The sequence below is a fragment of the Ascaphus truei genome, chromosome 1, assembly GCF_040206685.1.
Source record: "Ascaphus truei isolate aAscTru1 chromosome 1, aAscTru1.hap1, whole genome shotgun sequence".
Classification (NCBI taxonomy): Eukaryota; Metazoa; Chordata; class Amphibia; order Anura; family Ascaphidae; genus Ascaphus; species Ascaphus truei.
The window spans coordinates 550,052,256-550,067,061 of NC_134483.1; the positions used below are offsets into that span (position 1 = coordinate 550,052,256).

At 57.4% G+C, this 14,806-nt stretch overlaps 2 protein-coding genes across 2 annotated transcripts in view; both read left to right on the top strand.

The window, feature by feature from the left end:
• The window catches only part of LOC142468142 (uncharacterized), a 493,482-nt gene that overhangs the window by 155,882 nt on the left and 322,794 nt on the right, over positions 1–14,806 (top strand). The gene's annotated exons all lie outside the window — the stretch shown is intronic.
• LOC142468299 (uncharacterized) overlaps positions 1–14,806 on the top strand; it is a 181,412-nt gene that overhangs the window by 139,251 nt on the left and 27,355 nt on the right.

Genomic DNA, 14,806 nt, shown 5'->3' on the forward strand with positions numbered 1-14,806 from the left:
TGAGTGATAAAAAGGGGTGAACCAATCCGATCCTGATTTTGTACTAGTGTTTTCTTTTTCCTAGAAAGTATATTGGTATATATATATATGCAGGAACAGCGTCTTCTCCACGTGGACCTAGCAAGTCTTCGGTGTCTGTAGAGTCACTACCTTCGTGTAGAGATGGTGCGCTAGTGTTTACACTGAAGAGGCTCCTTACGTAGTCTTTAGTGCGTTGGATTGGATCCTCTGAGGCTATCCGTCTGTACGGTTGCTCCTCGCCGTCCTGTCTCGCATCTGCTTCTAAGTCTTCGGCTTGGGCTATGGCGACGGCGTCCTCTTCTTTGCTTAGAGCTTCTAGATCCGCGTCCAATTCGGCCTTTCTACGCGCAGCGGCGGCATTGGCGATGGCAGCGGCGGCGGCGTTCTGCTCCTCCTCTTCTATGTGCGCTCTTTCTGCCCTTATGGCTGCCTCCCTCCGACCATATTCGGCCCTGGCACGTGCGGCTTCTGCGGTGGCTCGCGCCTTGGTGGTGTTTGCGCTTGCGCTAGACACGTGAGATTGCGCCGATCTTGCTGACCTTGACGAGTGTCTGGATGTGCTGGAGCGCTGCGATACAGTCTCCAGAAGGAGCTCTTTTCTCTCTCCTTGGGCGTCCGTGATGGCAGTTGGCACGCGGCTGTCACGTGTCAAGTCAATATTGTGCTGTAAGTCCCTTTCTTGCAGGCTTTCGCCGGTGTTAGCCCTGGCCAAGTAAGTGACGTATGCCTCTGACAGCTCTTGGTAGTATGAGTGATCTATCTTTAATTGAGTAATTGCCTGCTCAAGCTGTTGTACGGAATTGCCAGCGCTGGCGACATTGCGTATCCCAAGTGTGGTTGTTTCCCAGGCCAGCTCTATTCTAGCGCGGTGCACGTCAATGTCAGTTTCATATTTTTCGTGGGCCTTTTGTGTTAGTGTGACTGTTCGTTTAGGCCTTGCGCCTGCCTGCGCCTGTTGCAGTTGTGCAGCGGTCTCTGTGTCTGAGTGATCACTCTCCTGCGTGATGTCTGGTGAGGCTCTGAGTTCTGCCATGCTGTATGTGTGTGTAGGCCTTTAGCCAGTGCATGTGGCCTGTTACCTGAGTCAGCGATGGGCGACTGTCTCAGAAGATGCCGAGCGGTGTCCTGCAGCATTCAGCGTAGGGGTGGCTGTACTCACAGGTGTCCGGTGGCTCTGACCCGTATCCTGGCGGGTGTCCGGTAGCGTGGCCCTTGATGGCGCCAGCCGTGGGGACGTGCGCAGGGGTAGGTGAGATGGTAGCTCCTCAATATGGAGCTGTGCAGAGGGTGAACTCAAACAGAAAAGACAATCAAAGTTCTGTGTAAGATGCACTGTCTGACTGCAGCGCTGCTGCCTTGAGTATAGGTTGCAGGCTGTGTGCGGTGTAAGCTGCTTGCTGTACTGCTAGAAGTAGTGTGAGCTGCTTGCTTGTACTGCTGCAGGCTGTGTGCAGTGTAGGCTGCTTGCTGTTAGTAAGGCTAAGGCCCCGGTTACGCAGCTGTAACGCGAGATTGGCGGCGCGTTCAGCCGATTCCCCGGTCTGCAGCTCACTGCAGGAAGAGAGACTGGGGGGGGGCGTGGCGGGGGAGTGACGGGGGCGCGGCGTTGACGTCACCCGGCAGGTTGGCCCTCATTGGCTGAACCGCTGGGGGGCGTGCCGTACGCTCGACGTGAGTCCTGCTCTCAATTCTATTGAGAGCAGGAGCAACTCTCGCCCGAGCTCTGCGACCCCCCCTCGCAGCGGCCCGGTGCAATTGAGGGGAGGGATCTCGTGCGTGCTGTAGTAGGCAGCGGGGGCAAGGCCTAAGGCTGCTGCTTGTCAGTCTGCAGAGACTGCTCTGTGTTAGGCTAAGGCCCCGCTCCCAGAGTCAGCGCACCCGCACTGCTGACAGGCGGTGCGCTGAGATACACAGACTGCGATATGCGGTCTGTAGGGAGCGGGAGCCGGAGCGGGAGGTGGGCGGGTGGTGGGCGGTTTGACAGGGAGGGGGGGCGTGGCTTGAGCGGAGGGACCCGCTACTCTCCCCCCCCCCCTCCCTCCACGGACTCGGGCTGGAGCTGGAAAGTAAGTTTAAACACACACACGCAGGCACTCATACACACACACACACACACACACACACACACACACACACACACACACACACACACACACACACACACACACACACAGGCACGCACTCAGACACACACACAGACAGGCACACACACAGAGAAAGGCACTCACCTGCTTTCACTCCACACTCCTCCCCGCTCCCCAAAGCCTCTCCTCCTCCCGAAGCCTCCCCTCCCCATTGGCTCACAGCCACACATGTCACGCGTCGAAGCTAGGAAACACCATTCTGTGGTGTCTCCAGCGGCTGACGCGCGACAGCGTGTAGTCAGCTGTGCAGCCAGTGGGGACCGGGACCAGCTCGCGAGGATTCCCCTGCTGGTGGGGAACTCGCTACATTGCCGCCCGCGCCAACGAGCGCAGCGGGACCGAGGCCTTAGCATAAAGTCTTTGAGTAGCAATTCCTGTATGTGTCTGTAAGGCACACGGTCTCCTTTTCACTATTCTGAGGCCAGAGTCACGTTTAGTATGAATAGCCCAGATAGGTTCAACTCGTTCCTGTTACAAGCACAACAAGTACTTTGTCTTTTCTTCACTTTATTGGGGAAAGCATAGATTCACAAACGCTCTTGTGGAAGATGGTGTTGTGAGAGAATGTCTCTATAGTGAGTGTGCTTGACAGTAGGGAAAGGTGAAAAGGATAACGCCTTGCCAGTAGAGAGGTAACAGAACGTACTCACTCAGCCAATGTTGGAAGTAAAAGGAAGTGTGAGGGAATTCTGGGTAGCAGGAATAGCCTTGGGACAGACTATCTGGAAACAAACAAGAGGGAAGGGTAGAATAGCCCATTCTGAGAGAAAGACTGAGGTTGCTGTAGCAACTCACTGGCTACCTGCTCACAGGCAGAAAGGGCAACATATTATACATCACACAGGCACAGTGTGTGTATGTGGAACAAATGCCTGCAGCTGAGCTTAATGAGCTGACAAGCAGAAGGGGGGTCAGGCAGAAATGTGATTCTTGTTCCATTATAGTGAGGGAAGGGGGAGAGAGCGACACAGTGAGGGAAGGGGGGAGAGAGGCACAGTGAGGGGGAGAGAGAGGCACAGTGAGGGGAGATAGAGGCACAGTGAGGGGGAGAGAGAGGCACAGTGATTGGGAGAGAGGCACAGTGAGGGAGTGAGATGCTCAGTGAGGGGGAGAGGCACAGTCATTGGGAGAGAGGCACAGTGAGGGGGAGTGAGAGGCACAGTGAGGGGGAGAGGCACAGTGAGGGGGAGAGAGAGGCACAGTGAGTGGGGAGAGACCGACACAGTGAGGAATGGGGGAGAGAGGCACAGTGAGGGGTGAGAGAGGCACAGTGAGGGGTGAGAGAGAGGCTCAGTGAGGGGATAGAGGCACAGTGAGGGGGAGAGAGGCACAGTGATTGGGAGAGAGGCACAGTGAGGGGGAGTGAGAGGCTCAGTGAGGGGGAGAGAGGCACAGTGAGGGGGGAGAGAGGCACAGTGATTGGGAGAGAGGCACAGTGAGGGGGAGAGAGGCACAGTGAGGGGAGAGAAAGGCACAGTGAGGGGGGAGAGAGAGGCACAGTGAGGGGGAGAGAGAGGCACAGTGAGGGGGAGAGAGAGGCACAGTGAGGGGAAGGAGGAGAGAGGCACAGTGAGGGGGGAGAGAGAGGCACAGTGAGGGGAAGGAGGAGAGAGGCAAAGTGAGGGAAGGGGGAGAGAGGAACAGTGAGGGGGAGAGAGAGAGGCTCAGTGAGGGAGAGAGAGGCTCAGTGAGAGAGAGAGGCACAGTGAGGGGGAGAGAGAGGCACAGTGAGGGGGAGAGAGAGGCACAGTGATTGGGAGAGAGGCACAGTGAGGGGAGTGAGAGGCTCAGTGAGGGGGAGAGAGAGGCACAGTGAGTGGGGAGAGAGCGACACAGTGAGGGAAGGGGGAGAGAGGCACAGTGAGGGGGAGAGAGGCACAGTGAGGGGTGAGAGAGGCACAGTGAGGGGTGAGAGGCACAGTGAGGGGGAGAGAGGCACAGTGAGGGGGAGAGATGCTCAGTGAGGGGGAGAGAAACGCACAGTGATTGGGAGAGAGGCACAGTGAGGGGGAGTGAGGCTCAGTGAGAGGAGAGAGGCACAGTGAGGGGGAGAGAGAGGCACAGTGAGTGGGGAGAGAGTGACACAGTGAGGGAAGGGGGAGAGAGGCACAGTGAGGGGGAGAGAGGCACAGTGAGTGGGAGAGAGGCACAGTGAGGGAAGGGGGAGAGAGGCACAATGAGGGGGAGAGAGGCACAGTGAGGGGTGAGAGAGGTACAGTGGGGGGAGAGGAGAGAGGCACAGTGAGGGGAGGGGGACAGAGAGGCACAGTGAGGGGAGGGGGAGAGGCACAGTGAGGGGAGGGGGAGAGAGAGGCACCGTGAGGGGAGGGGGAGAGAGGCACAGTGAGGGGGTCCCCTATTACATCTTCTATTTGGGCTCTCAGCAAGCTGTATTACTTAGTTTGGGCATAACCCTTATCCAAGATGGCGGCTCTGGTTTCAGTGGCGCTTGTGAGCATGTGCTGTACTAGCAAGACTCCTATTGGCTGTGAGGTGTGCAGGGGGCGTGCCCTGATTACACAGGGCCCAAACCTCGGTTTGTGACCCGGGAGCAGAGAAGGTGATTATCCCCCCTCTCCTCCCCCCTCTCATCCCCATCCCCCCCTCTCATCCCATCCCCCCCTCTCATCCCCACCCCCCCTCCTCACCTCTCATCCCCCCCTCTCATCCCCATCCCCCCCTCTCATCCCCACCCCCCCCTCTCCTCACCCCCACCCCCCCTGGAGTGGGGCACAGTGAGGGGAGGCGGAGAGAGTCACAGTGAGGGGAGGGGGGAGAGTCACAGTGAGGGGAGGGGGGAGAGGCACAGTGAGGGGAGGCGGAGAGAGTCACAGTGAGGGGAGGGGGGAAAGAGTCACAGTGAGGGGAGGGGGGAAAGAGTCACAGTGAGGGGAGGGGGGAAAGAGTCACAGTGAGGGGAGGCGGAGAGAGTCACAGTGAGGGGAGGGGGGAGAGAGTCACAGTGAGGGGAGGGGGGAAAGAGTCACAGTGAGGGGAGGGGGGAAAGAGTCACAGTGAGGGGAGGGGGGAAAGAGTCACAGTGAGGGGAGGGGGGAAAGAGTCACAGTGAGGGGAGGGGGGAAAGAGTCACAGTGAGGGGAGGGGGGAAAGAGTCACAGTGAGGGGAGGGGGGAAAGAGTCACAGTGAGAGGAGGGAGAGAGAGGCACAGTGAGAGGTGGGGGAGAGAGGCACAGTGAGGGGGGGGAGAGAGGCACTGTGAGGGGGGGGAGAGAGGCACAGTGAGGGGGGGGGGAGAGAGGCACAGTGAGGGGGGGGAGAGAGGCACAGTGAGAGGGGGGGGGAGAGGCACAGTGAGGGGGGAGAGAGGCACAGTGAGGGGGGGGGAGAGAGGCACAGTGAGGGTGGGGGAGAGAGGCACAGTGAGGGGGGGGGAGAGAGGCACAGTGAGGGGGGGGGAGAGAGGCACCGTGAGGGGGGGGGGAGAGAGGCACCGTGAAGGGGGGGGGGGAGAGAGGTACAGTGGGGGGAGGGGAGAGAGGCACAGTGAGGGGAGGGGGAGAGAGAGGCACAGTGAGGGGAGGGGGAGAGAGAGGCACAGTGAGGGGAGGGGGAGAGAGAGGCACAGTGAAGGGAGGGGGAGAGAGAGGCACAGTGATGGGGAGGGGGAGAGAGGCACAGTGATGGGGAGGGGGGAGAGAGAGGCACAGTGAGGGGAGGGGGAGAGAGGCACAGTGAGGGGAGGGGGAGAGGCACAGTGAGGGGAGGGGGAGAGGCACAGTGAGGGGAGGGGGAGAGGCACAGGGAGGGGGAGAGAGAGGCACCGTGAGGGGAGGGGGGGGAGATGCACAGTGATGGGGAGGGGGAGAGAGGCACAGTGATGGGGAGGGGGGGAGAGGCACAGTGATGGGGAGGGGGAGAGAGGCACAGTGATGGGGAGGGGGAGAGAGGCACAGTGAGGGGAGGGGAGAGAGGCACAGTGATGGGGAGGGGGAGAGAGAGGCACAGTGAGGGGAGGGGGGAGAGGCACAGTGAGGGGAGGCGGAGAGAGTCACAGTGAGGGGAGGGGGGAAAGAGTCACAGTGAGGGGAGGGGGGAAAGAGTCACAGTGAGGGGAGGGGGAAAGAGTCACAGTGAGGGGAGGGGGAAAGAGTCACAGTGAGGGGAGGGGGGAAAGAGTCACAGTGAGGGGAGGGGGGAAAGAGTCACAGTGAGGGGAGGGGGAAAGAGTCACAGTGAGGGAGGGGGGAAAGAGTCACAGTGAGGGGAGGGGGGAAAGAGTCACAGTGAGGGGAGGGGGGAAAGAGTCACAGTGAGAGGAGGGAGAGAGAGGCACAGTGAGAGGTTGGGGAGAGAGGCACAGTGAGGGGGGGAGAGAGGCACTGTGAGGGGGGAGAGAGGCACAGTGAGGGGGGGGGGAGAGAGGCACAGTGAGGGGGGGGGAGAGAGGCACAGTGAGGGGGGGGGGAGAGAGGCACAGTGAGGGGGGGGGAGAGGCACAGTGAGGGGGGGGGGAGAGGCACAGTGAGGGGGGGGGAGAGGCACAGTGAGGGGGGGAGAGAGGCACAGTGAGGGGGGGGGAGAGAGGCACAGTGAGGGGGGGGGGGAGAGAGGCACAGTGAGGGGGGGGGAGAGAGGCACCGTGAGGGGGGGGGGGAGAGAGGCACCGTGAAGGGGGGGGGGGAGAGAGGTACAGTGGGGGAGGGGAGAGAGGCACAGTGAGGGAGGGGGAGAGAGAGGCACAGTGAGGGAGGGGGAGAGAGAGGCACAGTGAAGGGAGGGGAGAGAGAGGCACAGTGATGGGGAGGGGGAGAGAGGCACAGTGATGGGGAGGGGGGAGAGAGAGGCACAGTGAGGGGAGGGGGAGAGAGGCACAGTGATGGGGAGGGGGAGAGAGAGGCACAGTGAGGGGAGGGGGAGAGAGGCACAGTGAGGGGAGGGGGGAGAGGCACAGTGAGGGGAGGGGGGAGAGGCACAGTGAGGGGAGGGGGAGAGAGAGGCACCGTGAGGGGAGGGGGGGGGAGATGCACAGTGATGGGATGGGGGAGAGAGGCACAGTGATGGGGAGGGGGAGAGAGGCACAGTGAGGGGAGGGGAGAGAGAGGCACAGTGATGGGGAGGGGGAGAGAGAGGCACAGTGAGGGGAGGGGGGGAGAGGCACAGTGAGGGGAGGGGGGAGGGAGGCACAGTGAGGGGAGGGGGGGAGAGGCACAGTGAGGGAGGGGGGGAGAGGCACAGTGAGGGGAGGGGGGGAGAGGCACAGTGGGGGGAGGGGGGTCCCCTATTACATCTTCTATTTGGGCTCTCGCAAGCTGTATTACTTAGTTTGGGCATAACCCTTATCCAAGATGGCGGCTCTGGTTTCAGTGGCGCTTGTGAGCATGTGCTGTACTAGCAAGACTCCTATTGGCTGTGAGGTGTGCAGGGGGCGTGCCCTGATTACACAGGACATTGGTAGCTCCATGCAGATCCAAACCTCGGCTTGTGACCCCGGGAGCAGAGAAGGTGATTATCCCCCCTCTCCTCCTCACCTCTCATCCCCCCCTCTCATCCCGATCCCCCCCTCTCATCCCCATCCCCCCTCTCATCCCCACCCCCCCTCTCCTCACCTCCCCCCCTCTCCTCACCTCCCCTCTCATCCCCACACCCCCTGGGAGTGGGGCACAGTGAGGGGAGGGGGGAGAGTCACAGTGAGGGGAGGGGGAAAAGAGTCACAATGAAGGGAGGGGGGAAAGAGTCACAGTGAGAGGAGGAGAGAGAGGCACAGTGAGAGGTGGGGGAGAGAGGCACAGTGAGGGGGGGGAGAGAGGCACAGTGAGGGGGGGGAGAGAGGCACAGTGAGGGGGGGGGAGAGAGGCACAGTGAGGGGAGGGAGGAGAGAGGCACAGTGAGGGGAGGGGGAGAGAGTCACAGTGAGGGGAGGGGGGAAAGAGTCACAGTGAGGGGAGGGGGGAAAGAGTCACAGTGAGGGGAGGGGAGAGAGAGGCACAGTGAGAGGAGGGAGAGAGAGGCACAGTGAGAGGTGGGGGAGAGAGGCACAGTGAGGGGGGGGGGAGAGAGGCACCGTGAGGGGGGGGGGGGGAGAGGCACCGTGAAGGGGGGGGGGAGAGAGGTACAGTGAGGGGAGGGAGAGAGGTACAGTGGGGGGAGGGGAGAGGCACAGTGAGGGGAGGGGGACAGAGAGGCACAGTGAGGGGAGGGGGAGAGAGAGGCACAGTGATGGGAGGGGGAGAGAGAGGCACAGTGATGGGGAGGGCGGAGAGAGAGGCACAGTGAGGGGAGGGGGAGAGAGGCACAGTGATGGGGAGGGGGAGAGAGAGGCACAGTGAGGGGAGGGGGAGAGGCACAGTGAGGGGAGGGGTGAGGGGAGGGGGGAGAGGCACAGTGAGGGGAGGGGGAGAGAGAGGCACAGTGAGGGGAGGGGGAGAGAGGCACCGTGAGGGGAGGGGGGGGGGAGATGCACAGTGATGGGGAGGGGGAGAGAGGCACAGTTATGGGGAGGGGGAGAGAGGCACAGTGATGGGGAGGGGGAGAGAGGCACATTGAGGGGAGGGGAGAGAGAGGCACAGTGATGGGGAGGGGGAGAGAGAGGCACAGTGAGTGGAGGGGGAGAGAGGCACAGTGAGGGGAGGGGGGAGAGGCACAGTGAGGGGAGGGGGGGAGAGGCACAGTGGGGGAGGGGGATCCCCTATTACATCTTCTATTTGGGCTCTCGGCAAGCTGTATTACTTAGTTTGGGCATAACCCTTATCCAAGATGGCGGCTCTGGTTTCAGTGGCGCTTGTGAGCATGCGCAGTACTAGCAAGACTCCTATTGGCTGTGAGGTGTGCAGGGGGCGTGCCCTGATTACACAGGGCATTGGTAGCTCCATGCAGGATCCAAACCTCGGCTTGTGATCCCGGGAGCAGAGAAGGTGATTATCCCCCCTCTCATCCCACCCCCCTCCCCTCTCCTCCCCCCTCATCCCCCCTCCTTCCCCCTCTCATCCCACCCCCCTCCCCTCTCCTCCCCCCTCTCATCCCACCCCCTCCCCTCTCCTCCCCCCTACCTGTCACGGTAGCTTGCGACAGGCTGTAATTGTACACCAAAAACTATATATATAAATATATATATATACCTGGGTTTGAACTGGGACGAGACTTAGATATGATAAATAGAATTTATTTCCTTGATAAAGGTGAACACAACAGATTATACAATAACAGGCAAAATATAGACACTTACGTAAAAGATGAAAATAATGAAAACAGTCCCATCTGAACTAGCAGTTTCATCCAGCAATCAGCCCAAGACATTGCATGGCGACCAAAAATGAAGACCAAGGATAAAGACCAAGGATAGATGGGAAACAGCAGGTTATAAACCCTTTGTCCCTCTATCTGTAACATTAAGACCCTGGGATTGGTTTGCAATTATCTCCAGCCAATCTTTGGTGGGGGAACACATTTTAGGACAGGCCCCCCTGCTAGCTGGCACAAATGCAGTAGAACTCTGGGGGGTCTCAGACTTAACCAAAAGTTCATATTTACTGCAAATCATTGCATAACTTCCGCTCCGTAATACATACAGTCAGGTGAGATATATTACTGCATTCTGGGACACTGACGCTCGTAGGAAGACCAAAAATTACATTGTAATATGAACATTAATAGAGATATTAATATCTGGCATTTAGCAGCAGTTACATATTCAATGTTTAGACTTCCCAAGATTGGCTTACTCTCGCCAATACACTTATGTAATTCTTAGCCGGTTCAGCCAAGGACATCTCATAGTATCCTTATATTTAATAAAGTTACTCACTTTGATATCCTGTTGGGGAATACCTTTTGCTGGAAGGTGTGAATAACAAACCCTTCCCTTCCTTTTGCCTGCTTCCCGCATAAACAATTCCCTGGGAAGCCAGGCTCAAATCTAGCAGGATATCCTATTTAGCATCCTACTGGCCACGTCAATAAACCTTTTGAAGTGGCTTTTGCTTTTCGCATAACCAATTAGGTCAGTTACCTATTGATCAGGGCGATGTATCACACCTCTCTGTTGATATACACTTCCAGTGAATACTCATATGAGGCACCATTTGGCTCCTCATGCATTACAAAGACAGGCATTCTGCCTGTACATTAGCACACCATTATTAGCATTCTGCCTGTGTATTTCAAAAACTACAAAAAGTCACTTTATCAAAAATATATGTTTCTCTATGACACCGTTATATTTTTAATATGTGTGTACTTGGGGGGTGACCCGGAGGCTGTACCCCAAGGCTCAGGGTCCTGGCTTACTCAGTTACCAAATTACCAGTTTTCAGGTAACTGTTTATTCAGCACTGCATATAAGATTAACCCCTTAAGTCCCAGTGGGTGGGTTATGCAGACCCTGATCCAGCAACAACATCATTTACACAGGGGAATAAGCATTTTCATGTTATTTAACAAGGGTTAAGTCACAGTTCTGGGCCTCAGCCCAGTTAACCCCTTGTCTCCCTGGCGAGGTTAGAGGGGGGCCCTTGGGGGGTAACCCCGTTAATCCCGGGCCAAACCCTCCCTACCGCCACACTACCCTCTCCTCCCCCCTACCCTCTCCTCCCCCCTCTCCTCTCCTCCCCCCTCATCCCACCCCCCTCCCCTCTCCTCCCCCTCTCATCCCACCCCCCTCCCCTCTCCTCCCCCCCTCCCCTCTCCTCCCCCCTCCTCTCTCCTCCCCCCTCCCCTCTCCTCCCCCTCCTCTCTCCTCCCCCTCCTCTCTCCTCCCCCCTCCTCTCTCCTCCCCCTCTCCTCCTCACCTCTCCTCCCCCTTCTCCTCCTCACCTCTCATCCCCCCTCTCCTTCTCCTCCTCACCTCTCATACCCCCTCTCCTCCTCACCTCTCATCCCCCCTCTCCTCCTCACCTCTCATCCCCCCATCTCCCCTCTCATCCCCTTTTCCCCATCCCCCCCTCTCATCCCCACCCCCCTCTCATCCCCACCCCCCTCTCATCGCCACCCCCCCTCTCATCCCCACCCCCCCCTCTCATCGCCACCCCCCCTCTCATCCCACCCCCAATCTCATCCCCCCCTCGCCCCTCTCATCCCCATCCCCTCTCTCCTCACCCCCCTTCTCCCCTCTCATCCCCACCCCCCTGGGAGTGGGGCACAGTGAGGGGAGGGGGAGAGAGTCACAGTGAGGGGAGGGGAGAGAGAGGCACAGTGAGAGGAGGGAGAGAGAGGCACAGTGAGAGATGGGGAGAGAGTCACAGGGAGGGGAGAGAGAGGCACAGTGAGGTGGGGGAGAGAGGCACAGTGAGGTGGGGGAGAGAGGCACAGTGAGGGGGGAGAGAGGCACAGTGAGGGGGGAGAGAGGCACAGTGATGGGGGAGGAGAGGCACAGTGAGGGAGAGAAAATGATGATTAAGAATGTAGATTAAATATGTGAATAATTGTGCTTATGATGGACTTTATTTTCCTGTTATTTTCCCTGTGCTAATTATTCTGCTCCATACAAAATGTCCCTAATATGTCACTATACTGAGATAAATCCCTTAATTTCCCAGCGTTCTCGTGTGGTACGGGGGAAGGGAGCAGCGCTGATTGAGACGACCCTAGGGAGCGATTCATGGTATGTTTATCAATTTAAACTTTTACATCCTCATAACCTTTTATAAAACACAGAACAAATGCAAAGAAAGCTGCAGAATGGCCGGTGTGGGGATCAAACCCACGGCCGCGGCATTATTATCCCCACAACTGCGCTATCCAGCAAGCAAGCAACTGTATGTAGCACGCGAGTCAGCGCCGGAGCTGCGGGAAAGTATTTTACTCATCACTTAGGCTGCGGCCACGCTAGCGCTGAGCGTGCTGACCGCGCGGAGCTTGCTGAATTTAGTTTCTGCAATTGATATTGACCCGTCCCCGCGGTGCGCACGCTCACACACGCTTGGCGCTTAAGTAAATAAAAGACTTTGAAGTGCGCTCAACTCCCCCCACGTGCGCTTGCGAAATAGCCAGCATGAGCGCGGTCAGCACCAGCGTGGCCGCAGCCTAAGGCCACGTCCATAGAGGGGGAGCAGTGCTGAGGCTCGATCGGGAGGCGGGGCAGTGACGTCGCTGGGCCAATCGCCCGCGATGCGTCAACGTCACGGCGCCGACGTCACGGCGCCGACGTCACGGCGCCGTGACGTTGACCCTGCTTCACGCTGATTGGATGTTTTCAGCCGACGGCGCTCTGAAAAACAGCTTTGGCTGTCGGATGAAAAATCCAACTCCTCGGCACGCCTGCGGACACTCATGTGAGCCTCCTCTCAAGACATCCTCATTGAGGATGCCGGGGCTCAGCGCGGAGCGTCCTCACAGCTCAGCACGGCTTCCCGAGCTATGGACGCAGCCTAAGGTTTGTTTTGCGCGTGCGAATGCTCGTGCACGTGAAGCACACTGTGTGTGTACAGTATAGAGTTCAGTGCTGTGAGTGACAGATGGGCGTGGCTATGACGGGTAGGCGTGGCCATGACATCACGCACGTCTTTTCTCTTCTCCGTATATGTATTGGCTCCCATAAGGAGGCTCGGGGCAGCAGAACACGTCATTAATAAATCCTCCCCTGCGCAGAGGCCCTTAAACATGCGCAGTTACTTTCCAGGGAAACACAGGCGCCCAAATCTGCCTTTTAGTGCTTACACTTTTATTTAATACGTTCATGTTCTGCGGTATCTTTTTATTGAGCACTAAATAAAACACCCGGTGACAGAGACGGGGTTAGAGGCGGGGGGATATTCCTGTTGGCGCTGTGCGCCCCCAGAAAGTCATAGTGGCAGCGTGGTGCGCTGGGGAACAGACCGTGGCACGCAGACTGCAGTACCTTAATTATCAGTGTATACATATGTAACGGATTTTCTGGCCTAGCCTGACCTACCCAATCTCACATTGGCCCCTGTGGTCTAACCAGTCCCCATTACATGGTCGTGTCTGGTGGTGCACCTGTTGGCAACAGGACTCCTGAGTCTCCCGCATGATGTTGTGTGGGGATTGCCAACCCAGACAGGCAGCTGAGGTAGTGTGCGTGAGTCCTACCTATATCCAGTGCAGCGCCTCCACCTCATCAGGATCCCTGCGTCCGCAAGGGATGGTTCTGATGAGAAACTCCTCCTTGGTGGTGCCTTCCGCTGGAGAGTAACTTCACACTCACACAGTGGGGTTGTCTTTGAACAGGGCATCTTTATTGTTGCTTGGTGGTATGGGCCAGCTGCCCCTCACAGCTAGCAGCTTAGCTGCTCATTCCTTTGCTGCACTCCATTTGGAAGGTTCCTCCTTCTCCTAATAGAGTTGCTCTCCACCTCTCCTCTCAAAGCGATTCACCAGCTTCTCTGTCTCTCTGCTCAGAGCTGCACAGACTCACAGCTCTTGCATCAGACCACTGCAACACTGTTGCAGACCTTCACGTGCCTCTCACTGAACAGAGGCAGCACACCAACTCAACTGAACTCCTAACTTTAGGCAGTGCTGTGTCTTATATCACCTCAGGAACAGGCACATCTCTGATGTCACTACGGCTGGACACCAAGCATGTTGTCACTTCCTTTGGGACATATGACACCTCACCAGGGTTTGAGGGCAAACCTCCATGATGACTACTGGCAATCCTGCATACTTACCAGGTTTACTGCCAGCATGAGAAAGAGATATGTACACCAATTTTACACATGGCTACACATAATAGCGCATTACTCAGGATAAACACACACACAGATATGTGTATATATGTATATATTTGTGTGTGTGTACAGTATGTAGGTAGGTCCCCTCTTATCTCCGGGCTGCGTAAGCGGGACGTCTCTGTGGTTGCTGCAGGGAGATTGTGAGCTGGCGAACGGGTCGCCGGTGCTTCGCCGAGGGCGTCGCCATTTTGTTTGCGCATGCGTAGATAGTATCTACAGTTGTGGCGGCCATCTTTGTACACCTGGTGCATGCGCAGTATAATGCCAGCGGCGGCCATTACACCCACAGAATCGCTGGGAACAACACGTCCCAGCAGCCCAGGGGCTGCAGACCACATGTTGTGAGTTAGCCAATAGGACTTCTGCATTTAGAACAGTGAGGGCAGTTGTGAGCAGGGTACAGAAGAGGGAGGTAGGGTCCCAGGTGCCAGTAGCCCTGGGACTAGGCCAGCTTTCCCCTGCAGGCCCCAATTAGTCCCCGACTCACAGTAGGCACCTGCAGCTGTATAGGGAAGCCCATAGTTAGGGACCCTTTTCCCTGTGTTGTGCAGTATCAGGTATACACTGTCTACGCCACGCGGTGACGCGTAACCTGGAGTCTGGGATCAGACCACCTACGTTCAGAGACTATGGTGGGACGCTCCTGCTGGAGACCTCCCACGCGGTGACGTGCACTGCTGTGCGATGCGCTTTCTGACCAGCAGACTTAGGGAGGATTTGTTCCTGTAAAGTACCCCTAGTTTGGCATAGGGTTTGGATGTCAAGGTATCAATGTGCATCCCGAATGTTAAGTGGGATTCAAACCATATGCCCAGGTATTTAAAACTAGTAAAGGGAGTTAGGGTGGTGTTAGCATTGGTTCTGATCTGGAGCTCAGTCACTGAAAGCTTTAAAAATGTATTCTCGGTCCCAAATACCATTGTTACAGTCTTGTCAGTGTTTAAAAACAGTTTGTTTTGGGAAATCCAGTTTTCGAGTCTCAAAAAGTCAGA